This window comes from Amblyomma americanum, chromosome 1, assembly GCF_052857255.1.
Source record: "Amblyomma americanum isolate KBUSLIRL-KWMA chromosome 1, ASM5285725v1, whole genome shotgun sequence".
NCBI classification, from domain to species: Eukaryota; Metazoa; Arthropoda; class Arachnida; order Ixodida; family Ixodidae; genus Amblyomma; species Amblyomma americanum.
The window spans coordinates 450731823-450746627 of NC_135497.1; the positions used below are offsets into that span (position 1 = coordinate 450731823).

Here is a 14805-nt window from a genome sequence, read left to right on the forward strand (position 1 = left end):
GATAGGTTGGTTTTGGACTCGGAAGAAGGCACCTATGGTGCTGTGGAGATAAAATGGCCCTACTCTTTGAAGGACAGTGAAGCTAACACTAACCAGCAAAAACTTGTCTTGCATTTGTTGATAGTACACCTCAGCTCAAGAGAGATGATAAACATTTTTACCCAGTTTTAGCACAGATGGCTGTCACAGAATGCAAATGGGCAAACTTTGTAGTCTTTTCTGAGAAGTGGATGGCTATGGAGCGCATTTATTTTGATCAAGTGAAGTGGGATAATGTTAAGGCACAGTTTGATTAGTTCTTTTTCAGTACTGCTGTGCCTTACTTTGCTGCTCACAACACTGCTGTCGTATAATTCTGAGATTGCATTCATCTGTGGTTTGAACACTCGTTTTTCTTCATTGTAGTGATCTGCACTTTTTGCAGCTAGTGATCTTTTATATATAAGACTTCTGTGCTATACAATGGCTTCCTTTGTATTCCTGGCCATACCTTATCTTTTCATTTCATCACCCATTCTATATTTTTGCATTTCCTGAATAAATAAAATAAAGACACATGACAGCTATTTTTGAGTTTAACGAGATCAGCAGCAAATTGCACCTTCAAAAACTAGCTCTAGTTGAAAGCAGGCTTTGTGATATAGAATAAAACGGTTGATTTTTGGGCTGGTTTGTGAAGCATATTGTGCTGAAGGGGAGCAGGGAAGAAATGGGAAAGATGCTCACTTATTGATTACTTGAAATTTCATCACAATCAATCAATCAAATTTTTTTCAGTATTAGGGATACTGAGGAAAACGCAGACAAAAAGCCAAACAAGTCTTGACGAGGTCTGCGCTCCGTTACAAGGCACGCAGTGCAACAGGTACATATGGTCATCACAGTTCAGAAACTGTTTGTTGACATAGATCATTGCAGCTGACAAATGCCCGGCAACGCTATATATATGCAGTAACATTTATGGTACAATGCAAACGTATTAAAACAGGCACGCCTGCATAGTCTGCAAGTCTGCATTTAGTGGCCGCTTCCCACACAATATGAACCGAAATTCCTATCGCCATGATGGCACCAGCCCTTTTTGAGGAGCAAATTTTGGTCATTCATCTAGGTGCCAAGTGGTCGCTTTCATGAGTGTGACCTATAAGTACAGCACAGTTTAGTGCATCACTCTAGTTTCCCTTTATTACACTTGTTTTTCGCACAAGATTGCACAGAATCTGAGACGTAATACTCTAGTCCTTGTGCCCTCTGATTGTGGGGGTGAGGGAAGTTTCTGCTCCTGTGTTATCTTGCTGCATGGTTTGAGGCAGTGAATAGAGGTCATCGTTTAAGTTATTCATTCATTAGCTATGTTGGAGGTGCCAGCGGTTGCCTGCTTGGTTGTGAAGGTTTGCTCAAAGGGCTTTGAAAGTTTGTGAGAATAGCAGCCACAGTAAAGATTTGATTGATTATGAGAGCCAGTGTAAGTGGGATTGGCTGATCAAATATATGAAATGATTTTACCTTTCTTGTTCTCCTTTCTACATGGATTCTCAATGAAATCTCCTTAGTTTCTCTGACTTGCTGTTCAGAGAGAGCATTCCTGTGCAGAAATGGTGGAATGTTCAGCTTAAAATTTTTACTTGCCAAAAAGTCATCAATCAAGAACACCTTGTCCGCCATGACAGAATCATTTTTGTCAAACTTGAGGTTCATAAATCCACTTTTCAGTGCGGCTTCCGTGCCTGAGGTAGAACCTGTGTACAGCTCTGACACAAAGCTCACTAAGCCGTTTGGTAAAGCACAAATGAGGCCTTTAGAGGTATTTGAAGTCTTGTAAGTAGAGTAGGAGCTCGACTGGAGAAACAGTGAGGAGGGCACCTCACACTTTATCTCTGTTGCATCCAAAATAATCCTTGTTGGATACACGCTGAATGCTGCAGGCATTGTTGCGAACATTACAGCTCTTGATACCCAGAGTGGTAGTTTGCAGAGTCTTAAGTACATGAAGTTAATCCATAACACACATATATGGGACACTGTTGACTGAGTGATCCCAAATCTGTGTGCCAGGTCATGCTGGAACACGCCGAGACGAAGCCTTAAAAGTACGAGGAACAGTTCATTTTCTGCCTTCAGCTTCCGCCGTCGGCCTCCGCTGGCTTTGATACCAGCATTCCTCAAAACATTACTCCCATTCTTTCCGGGGTCGACGTAGGCCATCAATGCCAGGAAGTGCTGGTATGTCGGTATTCCTGTGTAAGCAAGGAAATCCTCATTTCAGTGTTTAAAACGGTCAATGCCAAAGCTTGTTCTAATTTCATTTTCTTCAAGGCGTGCAGTGAGGCGGCGATTTTCTTGGAGTGAAAACTGCAACTCTTTCTTCGTCCGGATCAGCTGCTCCTTGAGGACGTCACATTCATATTTAAGTCTATTTAAATTGCCTGTGCGGCAACCCCACCCTCGAGGCGTTCCACTTGACTGATAGGCTCGCCACTACCTAATAAAGAGGTTGCACCAGAAGCAGCTGAACAGCTGGCGGTGTCTCCCTCTATTTCTGGTGCTTCGGACTCTAGAGCTGCTGCAGACGATCGATCAGTAGACTGGTCACCAAAAAATTCTGCAGCACTGTCTTCTACAGTCAGTGCTTGAGACTCAGCTGGATCTGAAATCTGATGTGCTTGTGGACAGGCGCTCAATGTTCGCTTCTTGGGTGATTTGCGAAGCTGTTGCCTTTTGCCAAAGTTGAACACACTGGGGCAGGCTGTTTGTCGCAGTAAGTTGTTGCTGCATGATACACCAGGAATAAAGTCTGATGGCAGAAAATGCCTTGAACACACTCTTGTGCATTTTGTCACCTTGAAGTATTTCCCTTCGTCGCGCTTGATGGCGATGATCCACTTTTTGTATAATGTGGCATCTCTTGGGAAGCGATGATAAGAAACCTGCAAGTTTCAAGAGTTGTACATGTAATTACAACCTGTATCAACAAATAATTCATCGGTAACCTATATTTGCTATACATGAATATTTTGACCAGCGCGCGACATTTAAAAATACTCAGCCTGATAATAAACATAGCTGAACCGCAACGGTGCAAGTGTATGTTACGAGGCTGTTGTGGTCAATATGCCTATTTGTCCAGCGGGAACTTTCGATCGCGATTTTTCGCGATGCGGATTATTAAACAAATTACGATAGGCCACAATTGTAGGCGATCGTGTTGTGCGCTAAAGCTCGGCAAACTCAGTGCGGTTCGGTTAGTTGGAACGCGTAAGAGCGATAATTGATCACGATCGTAAGTACCCGTGTGCCACGGGCGCGAGAATGTGCGTCCACCGCTTTATCCGCACTATCCGGCATCTAAATCGCGGCGAGATTGTTAACCTGTACCTGAGCAAAGCTCGCCATTAATGCACGCCCTTGTGACCACGAGCTTACAAGAGCGAAAACCATGTCCCTAGTATTTACAGCATTTGCACATTCACAGCATCGGAATTTTCTCTAACGACACGGCTGTTGGGTAAAAAAAAAGTGCTGCTGTACATGCAGATAACACGGGCACACCGCGGGGTTGACGCCAGAAGGAAAGGAAGCCTTTCACAACTTGCACTAACATCGGTAAGGTACAACACTGTATTTTTCTAACCGGTATTCTCATTTGTAGTCAACTCGAGGTTATCGTTTTTTCACCGAGACTATAATTAAGGGGTACCGGGTACGTCCGATGTTTTCCTACCTCTCGGGCACGAATTAACAAGGCTGTTAAAGTAAATACCACGCACCTTGTTACCGCCTGGATCCTTGGGTCCTCGCTGTTTACACCAGGGGACACATCAGTGCGTCGGCATTTTCGCTATACGATGTGGATCGATCTGCGACTTGTGAAGCCGCGCGGGCCTTGCACATACAGTATCCGCTTCCCATAGAGTAATGGCGGTTATGCTGCTTCCTCGCCGTTACCAAGATGGCGGACCTAACTCTCAACTTGTGAAGGAGATGGCGCTACGCATTTCGCATATGGTCTATTAGCAACGGCACTCTGCGAATGTTTCCACGTTTGGCTGGGGTGCACGTGGACGTGCCACTCGTGTAGGATTTGACGTCACTTACTGAGCGCCGGCGCGGAGTAAGTGCGGCTAAGCTGAAGACATCTTTAGCCGGTGCGCTAACGCACGCCAAAAGAAATAATTATAGAAAGCACGTTAAAATGCAAACTACCACAAGCCCTCGTGGCCTAATGGATAATGCACCGGTCTCCTAAACCGGGGATTGCGGGATCGAGTCCCGCTGAGGTTTGCCGCGATGTGCTTCTCTGTTTCGTTTTTCCTGTGTCCTTTCTTTTTTGTTGTGCTAACGCACGCCAAAAGCCATGTGTGTCGAGAGAAAGCGCTTTAGCTCTTTATCTACCGCGCCGTAGGCGACCTGGCAAAAATTACCAAAGATTTAAAAAGCCGCAGAAAATTCACTTCGGCGCTTTCGGTCACGCTGCGACATATATGTCGTATCGAGGAAATTATGTTCATAATTAGTTTTTGTTTTCAGTTTAGAACGTGAGGGGGCGCCGTGAAAATGGGACTGGACAGCTGCAGCAGTTTCAGCCTGTCGACATGGCGCCCGCGTCGCCGTCCGCTCCTAAAAATATAAATCTTACACCGAGTTCATTGGATGGTGTCGCTTCCGGTTTTTTCGACGAAAACACCCGTTATAAGTCCGACAACGATATACAAACGTCGTCGGATTTCTGTTCCGACAGCGAGACTTCGTCTCAGGGGCCTAGAACGTCAGCGTGTATTCGCACGTAAGTTTGTTTTCGTTCGCTCTGTGTTTTCATCAGTGCATGCGGTTTGCCACTGATGAGAGTTGTTTATTTTTTTCCTTCAGGGCCTTCACAACTTATGGCCAAGACAGTTCGCCAAATGCTTAAGGTCGCGCCACGTTTTTTCATCCGAGACTACGGGCAAGTGTCCATGTCGGCGTATCGCTGCGGAGCTGGGTTCAGAGATTGGCTCGAACCCTCGACTACTTCTTGTTGTTCTTCATGGCGGAGATGATGAAGACTCTGTACTAAAACAATAATGTTTTGATGAATGTTTTGGACAAGCAAACAGACGCTCGGCGTGACGGCTCATGGGAAGTGAATCCGTTGGAGATGCTGAAGCTCATTAGAATCATAATACTCACGGGAATTGTCGACCTGCCGCATCTATATTTCTATTGAAATACAGGAATAATCTATTCTGGCCTTCAATTAGCAAATAAAATTTGACGAAATCAGTTTTTCGCTTTGCTTGTTTTTCGGCGCATAGCAGACAGGATTCAGTGGCGGCTGCATCTATTGGCAAGACATGAAAGTGTTCTGGATTTTGAACCACATTAATGCTAGTTCATCGATCCTGATGTTCAAGAGCTTGCCCAAAACGCAAGATTTGGTCAGCTGGCTTTCAGGCAGCAGCTCAATGAACAAATTTTGGAGTATAGATGAAGGAGATGTTCACGCCCCCAGTCCTCCCATAGAATCCATTCGTCAGCGAGAGAAAAACATTGGAGAAAAGAAGGAACTGCAAGCTCTGCTATCAGAGAACAAAACATAGACAGAGATAACGTTATGCCCAGCACCTGTCAAGCCTACCTCTCATTCACATCTTCACGTTATTGCTTTTCTCAGTGGCACCACAGTGATGGCCGCTGACTTGACCAGCTGCGGAAAGTGCAATCATTTTTCCTCAGAGCCGCAACTTGGAGGCATGACAGCTATAAACTTGTGAATCGCTTTGTATATTCCAGTTTTCCTCTATTCAATATCGGGCTTAGTGAAGCCGGTAATATTGTTGTTTTCTCTATACTTTTCCTTCTTTTTGCAACATTTGACTAATAAATGTTCAAGTATTTTTGCACACACGATTCTGCTGTTTCATTCAGAAATGTAGCAAATAAGCTACAATTTCTTGCGTTGCAATATGTGCTCGTTTTGTTACTTCTTGTGAAAATAAATTTCTTTCAATACACTCCAAATTTTCCTTATTTCCTCGGTAGCGGAAGACTTAAAATGGAATCTACCACAGGCCACGGTGAAATGAAAATAAAATTGCTTATTGTGGGGAAGGAAATGCGCAGTATCTGTCTCACATAAGGCCGCAAATCTGAACCGCGCCGTAAGGGACGGAATAAGGGAGGAAGTGATAGAAGAAAGGAAGTGCCGTAGTGGAGCTCTCCGGGATAATTTCGACCACCTGGGGATCCTTAACGTGCACTCAAATTGCACAGCACCAGCGTCATAGCGTTTCGCCTCCATCGAAACGATTTCACCGCGGTTGGGTTCGAATCCGGGAACTCCTGATCAGTAGCCGAGCGTCCCGAACCACTGAGCCACCGCTTTTTTTTCTTTATTGCCGGGATTTGACTGAGTACAACAAACACATACAAGGGTAGGAACACAAACTACAAAACAGTGGCCTTTAAACCCCAGAGGGCAGGTCTTGTCAGTTTAAAATTCCCTGAGTTCCGTCAAACGTTCGAGCTTTGCCAGCCGCTCGGGGGAGATGCTTGCGTTTTCAGCACCTCGATATACTTGTGTATGGTCTCACGAAAATACAATCGCGCAGGCCGCGCATCCGGGTCACAATGAAAGCCTGCCATTCGGGAAAGCCATATGTAATGCTGGCCCGCGAGCATTACTGAACAAATATTTTTCCATTTTCTTTTGCTGCAGGCAGGAATTGGGTTCCATACGGATGCAATGGTACACTATAAAAAAAATGTTCCGCAGTACAGAGAAACCCGCTGGTAATGCGTTGCCGGAGGGTTTTCCGCAACATGAGGTACGGACTAAATATCGGAAACAGAGACTCCGTATGGCGACTGTCACATTCTTGGTAACGGAAAGTTACGTCATGCTATGCACGAAACCGAAATCGTTTTTTCACAACGAATGCTTCTGCTTTATTCTTATTGGAGTTTCCGCAATGTATATGCGTACGTCCTCTGTTCACTCGGAACTCATTTCATCTGGAGCGGAAATTCTGTATTGTAATTATGTACTTTCTGTAGTACATGAACATGCGTCTTCGTACAGCTTCTGCCCACAATGTTCACTGCAGATATAGCCGTCCAGGTGCCGAAGAAATAAGTATTATGTACAAGGCTTTCCTTTACGGATATCATGTATTGCATATGTACAAAGAATGCTGCTTAGAATGAAAGAGTGGTAAGTGTTTGGGTGAGTACAAGTACATGCGTTTTATTTTCATGGCAAACTACACACATTGTACATCTGCACATTGCTGTCGGATCCATCTGAAAAGCATAAAAAAATCCTGATTTACTAGTCACACAACACCAAATATAAATTCCACAAATACATTTAAACCATACGCTATTGAACAATCGGCATTCGTAGAAGCTTGCAAAAGCCATTCACTGAGAACCAACCCGTTATAAATTTATTGCCCAAACTTCATTTCTCATAACAGTAAACAGTAAAAACCACAGGTCCAGAAAAAAGCAGACAAAATGCGCTTTCCCAGGCGCCACTGTGAGCATGAGTCTTTACGGTTGTCTATCATTTTGTGCAAATAGAAAGTAGCTCAGAATGGGCGCCAGATACAATTCAATGCAGGTGCCTTTCTGTACATAGTACTCAATGCACAACTTAGCGAGCAAGGAACACTGGTAACATCTGAAAAAGCCCGGACGCTTGCCGAATTCATCGTCCATCGAATTTGTTATAGACAAGACAAGACGAAGCGAAAGTCCCGCACCCAGTTTATATCCAGTTCCCGGGCCGAAAAACGAAGTAACATCGATGAGTTCACTTCGAAGCGACAGGCTCTACTTCAGAGCGCGCCGCCATTTTGGCTGTCGAGCATCTGCTGCGTACACTATGGGCTATATTTTTGACGTCACCATCTGGTGTCTTCGACCCTCTTCGCTGCATCCGAACCGCCACTTCCGCTACCGGCGTTTCGACCAATCAGGTGTGCCCGTTGCGGCAGATTATGACGCTTTTTATTATGACACAAACTTAGAATACGGCCCCAGGAAGCGCACTTCCCCCAAACCGCATGTTTTCACTCATAGTTTCTATTATCTCAGCATGTGCAAGGAAATGTACTAATATCTGATGTCAGTAAAAATGCAGTCACACGTACCGGTTGCAGCTCACTAAGGAATTATAATATCTCTGCAGCGTGCCTCACGAGGAACGGACGCTCAAGTTTTCAAAAAGGGCTCTTTGCAGAAATTTAACCAAAGGCCGTTGCGATGTGAATCTTTTCAAAATGATGACCCAGAAAGACGAAGTGTCCTCATGTGTATGATGCAAAAGGAGGATGAAGGCATAAGTCTTTCTGCTTCTTGAACAGCTGTAATACGTTTTTTACTGGTACTGCTTAACGCAGCTTCAGTATCCTTCTTGAAATTTTGTGAAATAATTCTATCTCTGCGAAAGATCTCGCTAGCAAACATTTTGGTAATAATGGAGAAGCAAAAAGACCGATGTCCTAGCCTTTTTTTTGTGACACTAAAGGAAGGCTCGCCTTTTAGGGTCATTGATTACGAAGAGGTCCACGTGGCAACAAACTTTGAGAGAATTTCTGCAAGGGCTCTGTGTCCTGATGCCTAAGAATTTCTTATGAGGTGCCCTGTAGATATATCACAACACTTCAGTGAGCTGTTACCGGCCCTGTGAGTGCACTGTCACTTGACATCAAGGGTATGTACTTTTCCTCGCCACATGTAGCAATGATATATATGTCAAGCGAAAGCATAAAAGATTTCCAAGTGCAATTCCAGATTGCTTGCGGAGGAAAGCACAAGAGTCTGGCTATGCTCAGCTGTTACCTTCACTTCTTGCTCGAGTTCTACAGTGAGTACTACGTAATGACAGAAGGTTTCTGCATCAACTCATATTTAACACCCGTCCTGTGCGACCTCCATCTTTCATTACATGACAGGCCACTTTATAACACCCTTCATGCAAAGAGTGTCATCAGAGTCGGTGTGTTCTGTCAGCTTCCTGGTCCTGTGGTTTGTGCTGTTTTCTACTCTTAAATTATTTACTGCCTTCATTCTTCACTCTATGAAGCCTGAATGAGCTACACTGGGCTGCTCCACGTGTCATGGAGCAGCCCAGTGGCCATTTTTTTCATACATCTGAGGCACTCAGCTCGAAAGCCATGCTTACTATATTCACATCATTAATAATCATTATTAAGACACATCATTAATAACCAATTCTCACAGTGGTATCTGGTGCAAGGATATCTAAATACTACTCAATTTTTGCTTAAGTTTTCAGATACACTCTTAGATTAAAAACATAATTCGGCTATATATGCAGAAGCACAGCACCAAGGCACTCACCAATTGCCTGAAGCACTGTACGCAAGTGCTCGTGCCACACTGTCCACGTCTTCATCATGCCATGTCACTCCAATACTTCGGTAGCAAAAGTGTCCTCTAAAAAAAGAGTAGTTTTGTTTATGTTAGACTGGTCAATTTAATTTTACTATATATTTCTCATTGTACTGCCCCACACTAAAAAATACCAATGATCATCACGCTTTGAATTATGTCATATATGATCAAATTCGGTGGAACTATGTTCTTAAAAATTCTGATTGAAATAAATCAGACAAAATATTTCAGAAAATGTGGCACAAGGAAGAAGGACGCTAGCTAGGTAATCTGGACGAATGTTTTCAGTTGCATGCAGCCATCTTCACCATTGCACACAAAATGTACAATAAAGCGGGTTTTACCTTTCCGAATGGAATTGCATGCTGCAAACATTTAAGTAAAAAAATTTCAACCTTCCATTCTGCATAAAGGAAAGAAAACTACTCTAGTTTTTTTCACAAGCCTCTGCAAGTACACAATTCATTGAATCTACTCTGCAAGTACTTGAATCTATCAGCACGAGACAGGGAAGATAAAAGAAACAAAACAGGCACTGAATCACAACTGAAGTTTATTTATGTGAACAGGGAGTATATATAAAAGCCAAACACCACAAACTACACAATTACACATAAGCTACATCAGAACATAAGTAAAATATTTCCCTTAAATTCCTCACATCGAGACAGTCCAACCCGCCGCGTGTTAACGCTATGGGCAGCACACTCACACATTCGTCACCGAGTCGTAAGATGTGTCTAGCCTCGATAATTTTCTGGTTAATCTGCTCTGAATGTAGTGCCAAAATGCATGTTGCCGAAAGGAATGGCTAGCAGCCTCCACATCCCTTGCAACATGCAGATAAGTTACAACCCCTACCAATATAATATCCAAATACCTCTTGTGCTCCTGTAGTCTTACATTGATACACATTCCAGTTTCAACAACATAAATCCAACCGCATGATAATGATCATCCCCAGGATTCTAGACCATGCGCCTCGAAAAACCGGTCGCGCCATCTCGCGACAGCCGGCGGCGCGGCGGCGCGTAACTCAATGGCGACGAAAAATAAAAATTGATATTTCGTCGCGCATAACAGTTAGAAATTAGCTCTCTCGCCTAGATGTTAAATGCATCTTAAAGTTTCATTTAGTCGAGTTTCATCGATTTAGCTTACATATTGCGTTTGCCATGAGCAATGATCTATGACAGCATGGAGCCTATGGCGAGGTCCTGAAAAATACCCCACTTGACTTCAATTTATGGTTCGAACCCGACCGCGGCGGCTGCGTTTTTATGGAGGAAAAACGTTAAGGCGCCCGTGTGCTGTGCGATGTCAGTGCACGTTAAAGATCCCCAGGTGGTCGAAATTATTCCGGAGCCCTCCACTACGGCACCTATTCTTCCTTTCTTCTTTCACTCCCTCCTTTATCCCTTCCCTTACGGCGCGGTTCAGGTGTCCAACGATATATGAGACAGATACTGCGCCATTTCCTTTCCCCAAAAAACCAATTATTATTATTATTCAATTTATCGCTCACTACAGCCCTATTTTAAAATATATCGATAAGCTCTAGCAGGTTCACGTAGGGTAATGTCCTACCTTTAAGGAAGTATAAGGTATTTTACATTTCAATGGCGTAAAAGTCTTCCTGCGCTATTTCACTATTGATCATGCATCATCAGCTTTTTCATGAAACGTGTGGCGCCCTCTCTTGGTGCGTTGGAAAGGCACACGTCCCTGCTCGCGGCCGGGCTCGAGTAGCGGAGGCGGCTCGATTCCGGCCGTGCCCTGCTACAGTGTCCCTGCTTTGGTAGGTTGCTTTGGGAGGTTGAGCCTGCCGTACGAATACGCAGTTTTATCAAAAGTGCCCTCATCGGAGGGAGGCTATGGCCATGGGCTGCTACATAAAATGCTACAAGAAAGCGTGTGCCTTCTATGAGGTATATAGAGGAAATTATAAGAAGACTCTTTTGCTTGACAGGTACATTTTTCATTAAGCGCGTACAGTGACCACACCGGCATAGGTGATAGTGGAATTGCGTACGCAATTACAGTGCAAAGCAATGAAGCTTCTAGGTACTTTCGTTCAAGCAGTGAAATTTGTAATTCCCGGACGCTCATACTTAGAGCTCACTCACCGATACTTGTATATGGTTCTTGCACTGTGCATTCAAAATTGTAAAATCGTGTCTTAATGTCTACATTTCAACACTCATGTTATTAGCCTCAATAGCAGAAAGCTCTTCCAATCTTTTGTCGATGTGGTGCAAGTGCAGCAAGGATGCGTTGAAGTGAATGTTGCATGTGTTGCACATAAGAGGCGGCAAACCTGATGCTGCGTTTTATGCCAGTAGGTTATTTGTCCAATGTGACAGTTAGTAGTGTGGTAGTTCACATTTTTGTCTAGGTTGGTAAAGTGCTTCTCACGATTCGATCGTTCGCCGTCGAGAAGGGGTTTGCCATTGCTGTAATCGATGCTAGTTTCGGCAATTCTGTCAAAGATGTACATGAAGGATGAACCGCTAACGAAGAATTCATAGAGTGGCATGCTGGGAACTATTCTGAAGAGTGTGCCATCAGTTCGGCAAGCCAGTAACTACGCCGTTACCCAGAGCAGCAATCAAGAGTCAAACTCTAGTTAAATGTTCTTGATTATAATTTAAGTATACTAAGAAATGAACAGAAGTTATTGTCGGATAACACGATGTTTAAAAGATTACTGGTTTTCTCCAGTACGGTGACTCGGCGCTCCACCCAACCCGTTTGTGCAATGCGCCGCTAGCGCGATTCATTAGCGACAGGACGCTACATGCTCGCGGCCCTGAATATGCAGTGAATTTACTGTGTTGCGAATATGTGCAACAATACCCATAAGCACTTTCGCACGAGTGGCGCGAACATAATTTTTTTTTTGCATAAGTTCCAACCTACCCTCGTTTTTTTTTTCTGCCGCTCTCCTATCTACTTTTCGCTATCCTCTCTCTTTGCTTTTAATTCCACCGGTTGCAGTTCCGGTGCTTGAGGGATTAGATAGCAATCGCTGGGCCGGCAACATTTTTAGCTTCCTTTTTGTATTCTCGTCAGTTGTTGTTGCCTCTGAATCTGTTGGCAAACTACTACTTCTTGGATGTGTGACTCCCGGGGAGTTAGCGCGGCTTTTTAAGCGCACAAACCGCGGGAGTTAGAAGAGGGAGCCGTTTCCACGGAACGATCCAGCGACTTTTAAATGTGCCATGCATCTCCATGTTCCTGGTGCTGGCTCCCTTCCCCTGTCGAGCAGACGGAGAGAATTTCAAGCCGTGGAGAGAAGGGGTTGGGGGGCGATGAAAGAACAACTTAAACCGCGAAGAAAAGTTCGGGGAACCTGAAATAGCTTCAAGCCATGAAGAAAAGAGCCACCGAGAGCCCGGCGATCCTTCCATTGTTATAAACCGGACCCCCCTTCCAACGCGTACACGAGCGCCCGCGCGCTGATGCCGACATCTTACGCCTCACCTAGGCTTGCTGGCGTCTCCTGCAGTGCGCATGCGCAGACCGGTTTCGGCTTACGCTAAAGCCCCAACTCGATGGACACATCCTACGCGTACCAGCGGAGCGCCTACGCGCACGGGCGTACGCTGGATCCTGTCTGCGCATGCGCAAAGCGCGACGCGCGCGCAGGCGCGAGCAGGGGCAGGTATCTGTCCATGTCAGATATCCGCGCCTGAGCGCGCGCGCTTGCGCGCGCGTCGGAAGCGGGGTCCGGTTTACAACAATAGGAGGACGGCGGGGGCTCTCGGGGACTCTTTTCTTTATGGCTTGAACCTATCCCAGGTTCCTGGAACGTTTCTTCGCGGTTTAAGTTGTCCTTTCAGCGCCCCCCAAATCCCCTTACTTCACGCTTGAAATTCCTTCGGTCGGCTCGAGAGGGAGAACGCCCCAGCACAGGGAGCATGGAGGTGTATGACTTTTTTCGACGCTTGGCACGGCGCGGCGCTGGGCGCGTAGGCGCTCCGCCGTACGCCTATGATGTGTGCATCGAGTTGGGGCTTAAGAGCGCGGACGCTGAGCGCGTACGCCCAGGAAGGGCCATTCGAGTTGGCGCCTCTAGGCCTTTTTTGGGGTGGGATGACTGTCTTTGAAGTGGCACAGGAGGCCTCCTATAATGATGTCCGGCTTGTGTGTAGTTTGCATCCCTTCCTTTCTGAGAACACTGGCCAAGGTTTCGCAGACACCCTTTACGTACTAACTGCATACGCGTTTTTGCCACCAGCGTGTCCTTAGTATAAGCATATCGAGTTGTTTGCGTTGCATCCTTTTCAGTTTTAGATGATACATCGAGTGAAGAATCTTGGGTATCCATTGCCTAGAAATGTTTTCTTTTGCTTATGATGAGTTTTAATGGCGCACTGGCAATCTCGCACCAAGCGCAATGGGTTGAAGTGTTTTCTTCAACACAATGTTAGGTGGAAGACCATTTTCCGAGCACTTCAACTCAAAGAAACCAAGCGCCAGGCTTCGAGAAAACTTCTACCCATTGGAAATCAGTGGTTACACGGCGACACTGCGGAGCGAATCACACACCGTCCTCGAGCCGCATTCTCAAAGCGATGTGTCATTGCTGTTGTCGCTGATTTTGAAACAAATATGCAAGAATTGGGAATCGTCTTAACCAAAACTTGCTTGAATTCCACCCTACCCTTAGGGCACAATTTTCAGCACTGTTCCTCCCAAAAAAGCTACGGGAACAAGACGCACAACACGCAGCATCAAACGGATGAAGAACGTGGAGAGGCGGTAACGGAAAGGGCCAAGGATGATTTGAGCAGGTGCATAGGTACGGAGAAATTCTTTTTCAAGAGCTACACGGGGAGCCGGTAGCAGGGTGGTAAGAGGGAGGAAGAAAAGGACAGTGGGGAGGGGTCTCCTGCTGCTGTGCCTTTGCCTGCCTTTCTAGTTTTTTCTCCTTTTACTTTTCCTCGAATCGTAGAGCGCAGTCCATGGTTGCTTTTTGGATGCGCTATGTTTCTGTTCCCTATGGTGCGAAGCACTTGCTGCACGACATAGTCGGCGCCTCTGCGAAAACGGCCCGGAAAGGTCATGGACGCACTCTTGCCTCCAGGCTGTCACAAAAAAAAAACTTACAACCGCTAATGTGTCAGTCCTGGCAAAGGGTTTCTCCACACGCAGACAAAAATCTTCCAAAAAAGACATCAGAATTTCTGCAGAAGATTCTTTACTGCCTTCCGCCAAACTAAGGAATTCCACCAGCCTTGTTAAAAGCACAGCGCATGGCACAGGTAGACAGTGCCACCAAAATCAATTTCGGACGAGTTAGCGTGGTTACGCCAGTTGCAACTAGGAGTGCTAGCACTTCGGTTTTCAGTGCTGTTTCAGTGTTCGGTTCCGTTGCGCATAGATGCAGCTGATGAAGACGAC

The 14805-nt window shown here is 45.4% G+C and overlaps 1 pseudogene; it reads right to left on the minus strand.

The window, feature by feature from the left end:
- Positions 1 to 1235: 1235 nt before the first annotated feature.
- Positions 1236 to 14805, minus strand: part of LOC144125743 (uncharacterized) — a 63691-nt pseudogene continuing 50121 nt past the window's right edge.